The following is a 12,314-nucleotide window of genomic DNA, read 5'->3' on the forward strand; positions in this document are numbered from 1 at the left end:
ACCAGTGTCTAACAACTTGTAGACTCTGTCATGTCAGAGATGGCTTTTTGCAAGTGCCTTGATTAAACCAGAATATTATAGTTGCATAACCCAAATACCTGAAGGGTCATCTGATAACTTATGATTGTTTGGCCTCATAAGGAGGTCCACTCTGTATACTGGCATTCCTCCTGCAATACTGTTGTATCTTTGAGAGTGTTGTTAGTGTATACAACTCACATCCTTCATATTGAAGGCGACTTGTTTTTCTACTACACTTTTTCGATGTGATGTTGGAAGTGAGGACTGACACTGATTCTCAATGCAAGAATCCAGTACCTTGCACGTAAAGTAGCAATTTATTTCTTGCCTATATTTGCCTTGTTGTTTTAAGTCTTTTTACCAATTTTTTTGAAGTCAAAGTGTTTTTTTTAATGGGTGTGAATTGTTTTGGATGTGTTGTAATATATTTGTTTTGAGGTGTGCATAAATCTATTCTGGAAGATCTCAAGGATAGTAGCCTCTGAATGTTTTCCTCTATCATTGTGCATGTCTATTGTGCGGTGCTCAGAGAATGCAGTTAATTTTCACGTGTGATCTGCCATGCTTGAAAAAGTGCTATTGGAATAACTCTGCTGTGACATATTTGAAATTTGGTTAACACACCTTTTCTACTCTGAATATTTCACTCTCCAATAGCTATCTTTAGTGAACTTCTCACTTTAGGAATAAAAGTGTTTGATATAAAATCTAAGTATGTTTTCTTTGTCAAAGCCATAGTGAAATAAGAAACCATGAACTGAAATTCTCCTGTCTTAAGGACAACTCAATAATATTAGTTTGGGCCAGGAACCAGACTCTTCTGTAGTGGGTGACTTCCTACTACCTGATCATTGGGGTGGGGATCCAGGGGCAGTGACTTGAGCTGCTAGTACTGACCCCTGGGTCAAGGTTATTTTGAGGCCACTTCTTAGCTTTAAAATGGGGGAGGAGGTGGTGTGGGAAAGGCTGAAATGGCTTCTATCTCTTCAGCTCTGGCACCTTCCTGAAGGGGCAAAGCTTGGACCTGCACAGAGGGCATAGTAGGGGCAGTGGGTTCAGCTCCTTGAAGTAAGAGGCAGCAGGTCTATGCACCTAAGTTGTAGTTTCAGTTCTTGCCTAACATTCCAGAAAGAGCTTCTGCACACTCTTAAACATAAGGGGAAATAAGTTACCAACGTACTAGAAAAGTCAGCTTATGAAGAACAAATTTTATCATGTCATAACATCCTCTTCCTCAGAAGTTGAAAACTATAAGCCTGCAGGCTGTATCTAGCTACAGCAGATGTATTTTGTTTGACACAGATTTTTCTTTTGTTCTGTTTTGTTTTTCCTTCCTTTTCTTTCTTCCTTCCTTCTCTCTCTCTCTCTCTCTCTCTCTCTCTCTCTCTCTCTCTCTCTCTCTCTCTCTCTCTCTCTCTCTCTCTTTTCAGAACTTATTGCCAAGGCTAAACAATGAGCCAACTACATTTTTTAAAAATCAAGATTTTCTTTTCCTCAAAAAAACAAACAAACAAAAAAAAAACCCAGATCTTTCTTTATGGTGACATCCCCCTAGACTTGAATAGCAGCCACCCCTTTAAATGAGGCACGTGTCCCTACATGGAAGATACTGCCTTATGTTGTCATGGTGCAAACCCACCTCTTCATTCTCCTAGATGATCTGCCTGACCTTTCTGGCACTGGAGTTTATTAGCTTTATTTTGTTTCCTCTGGCTCTCTGTTCATGCTGATGGTTGGGTGGAGGAGAGAATACCATCTTCCCATGGGATAGAGAAAAAGCAAATTTGAGTCTAACAGTGGCCTTGAAGACCATGGGACTCCAATACCTAACTTTATAAAAGAGCAGGGAAATGATTTATTCAAGGTCCCATGCCAGGCTGAGTCAGGCTGGAAAATGACCTTTGGGCTAGACAATGACTTTTTGTCTTTTGCTTCACATTTCCTCCTGAAGTCTCCCCTGTGATCCTCCTTTGTAGCTGCTCCCTTTTTTAAAGAGGGAGTGCTTTCAGGCAGGCATGGCTTTGGGCAGCTCTTGTCAACTTGACCTAAGGCCCCCTTGTCCCCAGGCTTTATGCGAATGACTGAAGGAGAGCTTACTTAGTTGAAGAGCAGGGTGTCCTTGTGTGTTTCTGATGGAACAGAATCATCCATACTTCACATCCTGACACCTGATAGCAAAAAAAACAAACAAAAAAACACACAGCTTTGAAAACTTAACATGAGAGTGACTTGAATTTGAGGGGCATGATATTTTGATTTAAAAAAAAAAGGCTTAATTTAGTTATTTAAGGAAGCACTCTGTTCTTTTCTAAATTTATGACATTCCTTTTAGTTTATTCCCAAATTGAAAGACTGGACATCTCTAATGTAATTTTGAACTGTGCACATTTTCATCATTGTGAGTTCAAAAGTTGTGCACAAATTTGGGTGGTTCTTCGATCTGCAAAGAGAGAGTCTCCTCTTCAGCTTTCATTGTCAGGTTGTGCACAGTGTTTTAGCAGCTACTGGGAGCTGTGGCCTGAATGAACCCACTTGCTAATGGGCAGAGATCCTGAATGAAGAGCAGCCCCTCGTGTTCAGTCTTGCTGACTCCTCACCCCCTGGCCCTTCTCTCCTTCTGCCAATGAATGGACATGCACCACTGGGTTTAGAAGATCCTCTAAGCCAGTCATCCTCAATCCTGGCTGCATGTTGAAATCACCTGGAGAGCTTTAGAAACTACAGATGCCCATCTCCCCCAAACCCTCAGATGCTGATTTCACTGGTCCAGTTGTAGCCCAGACACTGGAAAATTTGAGACCTCCCCAGGTGTTTCCAATATACTTCAGGTATAAGGACCTCAGCTTGAAGCAGTGTGAAGTGTCTTCAACTACTTCATTTCAGAGAACAGGGTCATATATGGTTCAGAGGATTTCTCCCCCCACTTCTTTTTTTTTAACAGATGATGAAATAGAGGCCCAGAGTGGTTTCATTTCACCCTAAGTTATTGAAATAGTATAGCCTGGACCCCTGACTCTTTCTCCCAACTCCTGCCTATGGCATTTTCTGCTAAACAACCTGAACATAGACTTCTTGGTTTTACCAATATAGTTTCTCTTTCTCTTTTCTATGATCTTTTATATGTAGGGGTTTGTTAACGAGGATGCGTCACGTTGCAAGTGACATGATCCCTTGACTCAACCAGCTTAAACAATAAATAAAATTTGAGTGCCAGGGTAGGGTGTTTTCAAAATTGGTTAATTCGGTAGCTTGAAACTCAGGTTATTTCCATGTTGTTTTCCCCTCTCATTCTCATTCTTTTTGATCATCCCTGTGCTAACCTACTTCCTAATTACAAAGTGGCTGTCACGGTTTCCCAGTATTATATGCAGACACACCACTCAGTAGAAGAAGCTCATTTCTTTCTTGCGTCACTTTTTATGGGCGAATAACCTCTTCCCAGGAGTTCATCCCTCCACCTACCGAAGACTCTCCTGACCCCCACGACCATGTTTTACCAGAATTAAGTCACATGTCAGTGCATGAACCATTCCCCGGACAGAACAATGAGACATTTTGATTGGCTCAGACAAGTCAGGGTCCCCATGCCCTTCTGCCCCATCCCAGCCAGGGGTTAGAGGAGGTCTGACCTCTGAAACACAAAACTGTATGGATGAAGGGGATACAGGAACTTGGGAATTTACAAATACCTTCAGTGAGAAATGGGCTGAGTGTCAGGTTCAGTTTTCTGCATGTCTCCTCCAGAATATTGACTTCTGAGTTTTTAAGTTTTTATATTTCAATGGAATAGAAAGCACAAGCAAAAATGAATGGCAGTTACTCCTACCAACACAAATGAGTCTCACAAACAAAATTGAGCAAAAAAATCAGGTTGCAAGGAATAAAGTATGATTCACTTATACAAGGTCCAAAACCACACACAACTGAATACATAGATTTTTAACAGCTCTCTCATTTACCTATCTGTCTCTCTCATCTAAGGGAAAGCAAGAAAATTTTGGCATAGTGGCTAGTTCTAATGGAGGAAGATAGAGGGAATTGGAAAGGGGTACAGACAAGGATTCAAAACTATTGCTAACATTTTTAAAGCAAAAATTTTTGGATATACATGATACATATTATTTCATATGCATTTATGCATATATAGACATATTTTTATATGTATATATGTATCAGTACCTATAAGCACAGTACAAACTTTCCTATTTGCATCCTATATAAAACATTTCTTTTCAATATATATATTTTTCAGGTAGGGATGATCTCTTCCTCATATAGGGAGAGGCAAAAGTAGGGTTACAGTTGTGAGTATACGAAACAGAGTTTATTCTTGTATTATTATTTATAAATTATGATATATTATTTTCCATATGAGCAAGTGGAAACCTCCTTTTGCCTCACCCTGTATAAGCCTTAAGAATAATGAATTGCTTTGTAACAGCTGGGTTTTGAAAGCATTGTTCTACCAGCCCTTAGAATGTGGTTTGAATTTATGACAATGGACCATTTATTTTGATGTGTTTTACTAACCTTCTTTCGAGATTCCAGATTGTGTCCAGTTGAGGAAAAGTTTCTTTTGTGCTCTCATTGCTGCTGCAAAAATGAAAATTAAAGCTAAATCCAGCTATTTTCTGGGTTCTTAATGCTCATACCCAGGGTTCTAGTTGACAAAAAGGGAAATTCTATTTAACATGGTAAACACCCTCTCTTAACCTTCTAAATGGCACCGGTGGAGTGGAAAGGCCCCTGTCGGTACCACCACCTACAACTATAGGCACCTGCACCACACTGCCTTTCTGAGTCCTAGCACAGTCTCTCCGCCCCTACATATCTACACTGAGAGTGCATCAAACTAGGGTAGAGAGAGGCAGTCTCCCACCTTGGTATCAGTTCCAACTGCATTATATCATCATCTAGTTTTACCATTCTTGGAAACAATGATCAGGCAACACTTATGCCAGAAAGTTGTCTCACAGCAACAAAAGGTATAGATGCTATATATCACAAAACACTACAGTCGTACAATGGCCGGTGGGGCTCCTGGCTATTTGCTGACACAGCTCCTCATAGCCCCTTTGCTCCACTCATGGGCTGTGCAAAGACTAGGTATTAACAGCTCACGACAGCACGAGTCCACTGAGTCAGAGGAGCTGGTGAGTCACATGCACCTACTCCCTTCAGGAGATGTTTTATCCTAGCGATCAGATTTGAAGTAACTCAACATGGCTGTAAGCAGAGATGCACGAAGACTGAAATATCTAGTTATTTGATATGCAACTTTCAAAATGAATCTTTAGAAGTGCCCTAGTTAATAGACTACAAACTACTTGTTCACATGTCTACTTTTGGTTGTATGATACTTGCCCTTCTTTGCGGAAGCTGACACTCTGTCTCTAACCATTCAGGTCACGTGGAACCAGATGGAGCCTCTAGGCAGAATCTTGATTTTGTTGCTACCAAAGTCTTGGCTGGCAACTTTAAAAAATGGAAACAAACACCCAAAGCAACCACCTTGGTAGCAAACAAACAATATTCTTTGTGGGACACTGACCTATTTTCATGACAACTGTCATTGTCACAAATTGTTTTTGAGTCTTAGAGCGTTATGAAAGCATATACTTGACATGCCATTTGAGCTGTCATATGTCCACGGGCTGCTATAGGTGCGGGCATTCACTGAGTGCCACCTGTGACTTAAGATATGGAAGGAGGTAAGATTCTCTTATTTCTCAAAGGTGGTAACTGCTTTGAAATGCAATTTTTGTCTTTCTAATTTCCAAAGTCTGTCTGGTCTTTCACCACAACCCACATATGTCCCCTCTTTTAGATTATACTCATGGTACCCCAGATCCTGGATTTGCTTCTCCACCTGTAGGGCCCACACAGCCTCTGCTCTGAGAGTGCCTTCCTGAGGGTGGACTACACACCAGTGGCAGCACCCTTGGTCAAGACAAGTAGCTTTTTGTAAGATGAGGCGGAGTTCACAAGGACAGCACCTGGACATGTGGGCTGGAGTGTCCACTGTGTCAGGGGGAGGTCAGGGTGGGAAGAGAAGGGGACTGGCTGGGCTGGGGCCTCCAGTTGCATTCTTGTCCTCGCCCCACGAATCTTGGAAGCCTTCAACTCCACTCACTCTTTCACATCTCAGCTCTTTAGTTCCTTGATTGTCGGCATCCTACTTCTTGCTCTCTATCCACGGCTCTTTGCATGTGTGCCTGCTATGGCGAGAACTCTCAGCGGGTGTGCTCTGCGGCAGGGTAAACCCAGCCATGTCTTTCCCACCATGCCCTTCCTCACTCTGGTTCTTTGTCCTAGCTGTCCTCCAATTTGTCTCTTAAAAGGTGGGGTGGGGGCAGTATGCTGTCCGTTACAGGAGGGCAAAGAGTAGAGGTCATGGGGGTGGTTGACTGAGGTCAACCTCTGTAGAATTTTACAGGTTTCCTTCCTTTGGTGGAGGAGCAGGGACCTTGTCTTGAGGTGATATTGAAGAGAAAGTCGCTTTGGTGTCTGAGCCCTTTACAGACATACAGTGTGTCCCAGAAAAGCTGGGGCCCCTGGAAGACCCCCAGCCAGCCCACCAGCAGCAAAAGTGGTGGAGCTACGGATTGTATTATTAGAGCTGCTGTGATGGGGACAAGGCACTGGAGGACTGTAGCTCCTGGGAGTTAGGACAGACAACATTTGGTTTTGAGGGAATTAGCATCTTGTAACTCTGTATTTGAATATTGTATTAAAATATCGAAGGCAACTTTTCTAGGTCTATTATGTAATGTGATACAAGTCTAATCTGCCTAAATTGGATTTGGGAGAACTTTTACCATAAGGAGGCAAAAAGTAACTAATCCCATTGTTCTTTTTGCTTCCCTTTCTCTCTTAGGCAGATGTCCCCTTATCTTTCATGTCAAAGCTGGTGTCACCTCCTCCGAGGGGCCCTCTCTGACTATCTGATCTCAAATAGATATTTCTTGATAATGTCCCTTGCTCATTATTTCATCAAATGTTGCTGAGTGCCTGTATCTCTCAACTGATATCCTCATGAAGCTTACATTTACTGAGCGATTATTAATGTTTCAGGCACCATGCTAAGAGTTTTACTTACATTTCCTTATTTAATCCTATAGAGTGGGTACTATTGGCATGACCACTTGACGTGTAAGGAAGCTGATACATAGTGAGGTTATGTAACCTGCCCAAAGGCACACAGTAAGCGACAGGGCTAGGATATGAACCCAAGATCCAGAGCATAGACATTTCCTCTCATAGTACCCTGTGTTCTTTTCCTTCATCCCATGTTTCACAATTACAATTTGGTCTTTAAAAGGATGTTGAGTGAGACCTTTCCTGCTGTCTTAGAATGACTGCCAAGGCCCAAAGGTGACAGAAAAGGTGCTAAGCACTCCATGTTTCTAAAGAAAGCTCCCGACCAGTAGAAGAGGCAGAACTGGTTCTAATGCCATCAACCCTGCCCCCATCCCAGGTCTGTGAGGAGAGGACTGAGCTGGAGAAGGGGGAGGGAGAGATTCTCAGTCAGCTTCCGGAAGGAGCAGAGCTCCGGGGAGCAAGTGTTTCTCCCTGGGACAGGGAGAGTGGGGGTGGGAGAGGGACATGCTTTGGGAACCACTAGTATCATGTTTCCTGGCTGACATATGCTTGGGCAGCAGTCCTGCTGTCTGAGCTGTTGTCTATTTGTGTTGCAGGGGAAAAGGACTTCGGGGAGAGAAGGCGGGGCTGCCAGAAAGGGTGGCAGTGGGCAAGGTCTCTCCCATCGCTTGGCACAGCACGATGCTTGATTTTCCCAAGGGTCCAAAGGACAAGAGGAAGGTGTTGGGCCTGCACTGAGTTGCTGGCTCCCACCCCAGATGGCCACTGTTTGGATGAAGGGGTCTCCAGCCACAAGAGTCTGTGAAATGGACTATAAGGGGTGAAGAGGAAGAGCCCCAATCCCCTCTTTGCGCCATGCCATGCCCCTTCGGCAGCAAGTCTTACCCAATCTGAGAAGGCAGGAGGCTTTGGATCACGTACCAGATGGGAGTTTACATTGGCCTGGACTAAATTTCAATAAATGAACATGGCAGGAAGTAATGGAATCTGTCCGAGATATTTTAAGGGGAGCAAAGAGGGAGAGAGATCCTTTGATGCAGCACAGTTGAAAACAGTGTTTGGAAAAATTAGAACTATGTCATGCTTATTCTGTGTTGCTTTGGAACTTCTTGGTGAACTAGTACTTGTATTTTAATTTTGTGTTCATTTATGCACTATCTCCCCTAACTAGACTGTAAGATCTGAGGGTAGGACCTCTGTCTTAGTTACTGCTCCATCCACAATACCCAGTCTGGCAAAATAAATGCTTGTTAAAGTGATAGGTAAAAGACATCACTGCAGGCATTGTTTAATTGGTTATTAATCTTGGCATTCCAGATGTCTGACCAATCCCCCCCAACCCCCCAGTAGATGCCCTGGAACTTTAGCTGCCAAAGGGCTGTTAGTAACAGGACCTCAGGGCGGGGGTCAAGTACACTTGCATTATAGTCACATAGACTTGGGTTCAAAATTCAGCATGCATAGTCAAGAAATATAACATCAGACCTCCCTTTCCCTCATCTATAAGATGCTTCCATCATATTGACAACTCAGGATTGCTGGGAAATTTAAATGAGATCATGCATGCAAAGCACTTACCTTAGTATCTGGAATAGAGCAAATTTTTAATAAATAGTGGCTCTGATTGTTAGGAGTGTCCAAGTAATGTTTTAAGATATATGTGTCTTGAACCTTAGGCCACTCCCCACCCCCCAAAAAATATATTTGCAGATGCAGAAAGTAGATATGGAGAAGGCACATTCCTCCCCTAACCCCACGGATCACTTCACTTCCACAATACCTACTCTCCCTCTGGGTCCTTATTTCATTTTTTTTTTTTTTAACACAAAGAATATAAAAACAAATAAAGAAACAGACAGAAAGCACTCTGTACAGGACTAGATCTGGACACTATCGCTGCTCCCTTCTTCCTGGGGGTAGAGCTAGGACTCTGGGACAGTCCCTGAATGGATTGCTTTAGTCCTAGATGCTCCCTTCTGGGCTCTTCCCTGCCTAGGTCCAGCTCCCATAAGTCCTTCAGTGCCAGGCATCTGGGAGAAGACACCCAGGCTGGGCTGCTCCCTCAGGTGAGGAGACTGTGGCTGTGGCATTCATTGCACCCTAGAGTCTGCTGGAGCAGGGCTCCAAATCAATGAAGAATTCCTTCCTAGTGCTGAGTGCTGCCTCCTCTTCCAGCCAGGCTGGGCCCCTCTCAGTTACCTGGGAACTAGAATAGAGTGAAAAGTTCCTGGCATGGCAGGCTCCACTGGATGTGGTCCAAGGGACCTCTCCCCGTGTCCTCCAAGAGTCAGGCCTTTCCCACTCCCTGGGGCTCAGCAGGGCCTGAGCAGACCTGGCTTTTTGGCTCATGCTGGCAAGTCCAGGCTTAGGTACTTGGGATTCTCTGTGGTAGGGGTCCCTTCAAAGGTGCTGGGTGGATAGCCCTGCTGTGACGGGTCCTGTTTCTAGTAATAGAGGTTGTCAAAGGCTGGGCTGAAGGCTGGAAATGGGTGTGGCTGAGGGGCAGCCCTGCCATTGGGTGCCAAGTACTTTAGGCTCTCCACAGCATCCCCAAAGGCAAAAACGTCTTTGATAACTCCATTTTTTTTCCGGGGTATAGAGTCTTGGGCCTTTCTAGAGTGACACCGGTAGGTTGCAGAGGAAGTAGAGGGCCCTCTAGGGGTGACAAGGGCTTCGAGTGAACCTCTGGCTGGTTCATGTGTTCTAGCTGGGGGCAGCAGGTCAGGATGGCAATGTAGCCATCAGTCTCAGGGGACAGGGGTACCGTGGGGTCCTCACTATACTGCTGCAGAGGGCTGGGATCATGTGGGGAGGCTCCGTAGCCCTTGGCCACCTTCATTCCCAAGTCGCCATCAAACACATCAGAGCCTGTTGTTTCTGAGGGTACCAGCAGAGACTTGGGTTGGGGGGGGTCTTCCTTGGAGGGCTCCAGCATCAGTTCACCACCACCACTCCTGGCGGATGAGCTGCAATGCCTCCAGTGGACCATGTCCCCAGCACCCAGGGCAGGGTTTGGCATGAAGAAGCCTTGCTGGGGTACCAGGTACTCCTCAGCATCCTCTAGGTCCCCTATATCATCATCCTCCAGCAGTGATCAGTAGAAGGTGCTCTTCAAGGGGCTGGCAGGGCCCAAGTCCTCATTCTGGATGACCATAAAGCATTGGGGGTCCCTGGCCATACAGGAAGATTTGGCCACCAACTCCTGGAACCAAGGCCAGCATTCAGAGTCAATCATCCAACATTTGCCCATGATCCTGTAGACATCAATGTTGCAGATAGGATAGTTGAGACAGCCATTCCCCCTTCTCCAGCAGGTCAGGGATATCCCAGGCTGGGATCCCATCATAAGGTTTGGCTCCAAAAGTCATCAGCTCCCATGCATTCACCATAGCTCCACACATTACTCTGGTTGTTGAACTGTCAGTGGAGAATGGACTTCAATGCCATTGACTTTCGGGCACCTTGCCCCCATCCACGTGGTACTGCATGTCATCAATGTCCAGCAGCTGAGCCCCCCAAAGTCTGTGATGTTGATGTGGTTGGGACTCTTGACCAGCACATTCTGAGCAGCCAGATCTTTGTGCACAAGTTGCACGTCCAAGTTGCTCATTCCCTTGGCACTCTGCACAGACCAGTCCAGCGGGTCCTGGGAGCTCAGACGCCCACATTGTTCTTGGACATGGTCTAGGAGGCAGCCATAGGTCATAAGCTGTCTCATCAGCTGTACCGTGGAGGTCAGGCAGATGCCCAGGAGATGTGACACATATGGGGACCTCACACCGGCCATGCTTTATCCAAGATCATAAGTAAGTTTTTCTGAGTAGCATGACCTAAAGCTTGTAGTATTAAGGTTAAGAGCTTGGAGAATGCGGATGTGAGGGGGTTCACAATTCTGTGTATGGGACTCATGAGGAAGGGCTTCCAAGGCCTTTAGGGTATGTGATGTAGGCATCAGGTGAAGATTACATACAGAAAGGATTTTGTAAACCATCAAGTGAGGAACAGTGTGAGGACTTAAGACACTTATAGCCAGAACACTGCAAGAGTTAATAATGAGCCTTGGCAGGCTGGGGTCTTATTGTTTATTTATAGACATGCCTTGGGGAGTTGGAGAGGGGAGGGAAAGCAAAGAATGTATTTTTTGTAGGAGCGTGTGTGTGCGTATGTGTGTGTGTGTGTGTGTGTGTATGAGAGAGAGAGAGAGAGAGAGAGAGGCTTCCAGGTTCCCTTCTCCCCTTTTCCACTCCCTTCTCTCTCAGCTCTTTTAGTACCACCTCCACTGGCCAGTCCTGTCAGGACACCTTGTCTGACCTTGAACTATCACTCAGTCCTTTTGGGTATTGCCTTAGCCAGGGAAAGCTGAGTCCTGGCAGAAGCCACACTGAAAATAATTCACTGTGAAAGCTGGGCTTGTTCTCTTCAAAGGGTGAAGCAGGCTAATGGGAAGGGATGAAGCAGTTCCCCTACCCCACCTCCACTCCCCCACAAGTCTTCTTTCTCTTGGAAACTACCCTTCACCTTCCTGGGATGACCCCTGTCCTTAATGAAATGGGAGAAACAGAATGTCAAGTCTTGTTTCCTTTCAAAGTAAAAGGAAGAACATGCTGCAGTGCATTTTAAATACTGTCTGGCAAGTGTGTGGTGGGCTGGGGGAGGGGAGGAGGCTGACTTGCCCTTTCTTTGCTAGATATCTGGGAACCTAGCCCACTCGTACTTTCTATGTGGAACTTGAAGGGCAGCGTATCATTGTGGGAGAGATACTGCACTTTATCCAAATTAAAATCTTTCCCTTCTTAGGGTCTTCTTCATTTACGAGGTCATCTGTATTCATTAAACTTTTTAGAATTTAGAGGGATAGAAATTGGGCAGGAGCCACTGAGGAAGGTTTAGGTAAGACCCCTGCTCAAATCCAGGACCTATGACCAGGATAGCTGGAAAGGAAAAGAAAGGCTTTCAGTGTTGGAAACTGTATGGAATTGAATGAGTGAGGTGCTTAGGAAAGGCTTCCTGAGGAGAGGCATGGATGGGTGGAATTTGGACAGAGAGAAAATGAGATAGTATTCTGGAAGGACAAAGAACAAGAGCAAAAGCAGGAAGTGTCGATGATTAGAGTGCAGTGGGAAAACAGAGAGATAACCTAGCTTGGCTGTGATGCTGGGGACTGCAGTGAGGTGAGACAGAGGAGAATAATG

The 12,314-nt window shown here is 45.0% G+C and overlaps 1 pseudogene; it reads right to left on the minus strand.

Moving 5' to 3' along the window:
* Positions 1-9,467: 9,467 nt before the first annotated feature.
* LOC150009988 (receptor tyrosine-protein kinase erbB-2 pseudogene) lies at positions 9,468-10,909 on the minus strand (annotated as a pseudogene).
* Between the last annotated feature and the right edge of the window lie 1,405 nt (positions 10,910-12,314).

Source organism: Furipterus horrens, unplaced genomic scaffold (assembly GCF_987537825.1).
Source record: "Furipterus horrens unplaced genomic scaffold, mFurHor1.1.pri manual_scaffold_5, whole genome shotgun sequence".
Classification (NCBI taxonomy): domain Eukaryota; kingdom Metazoa; phylum Chordata; class Mammalia; order Chiroptera; family Furipteridae; genus Furipterus; species Furipterus horrens.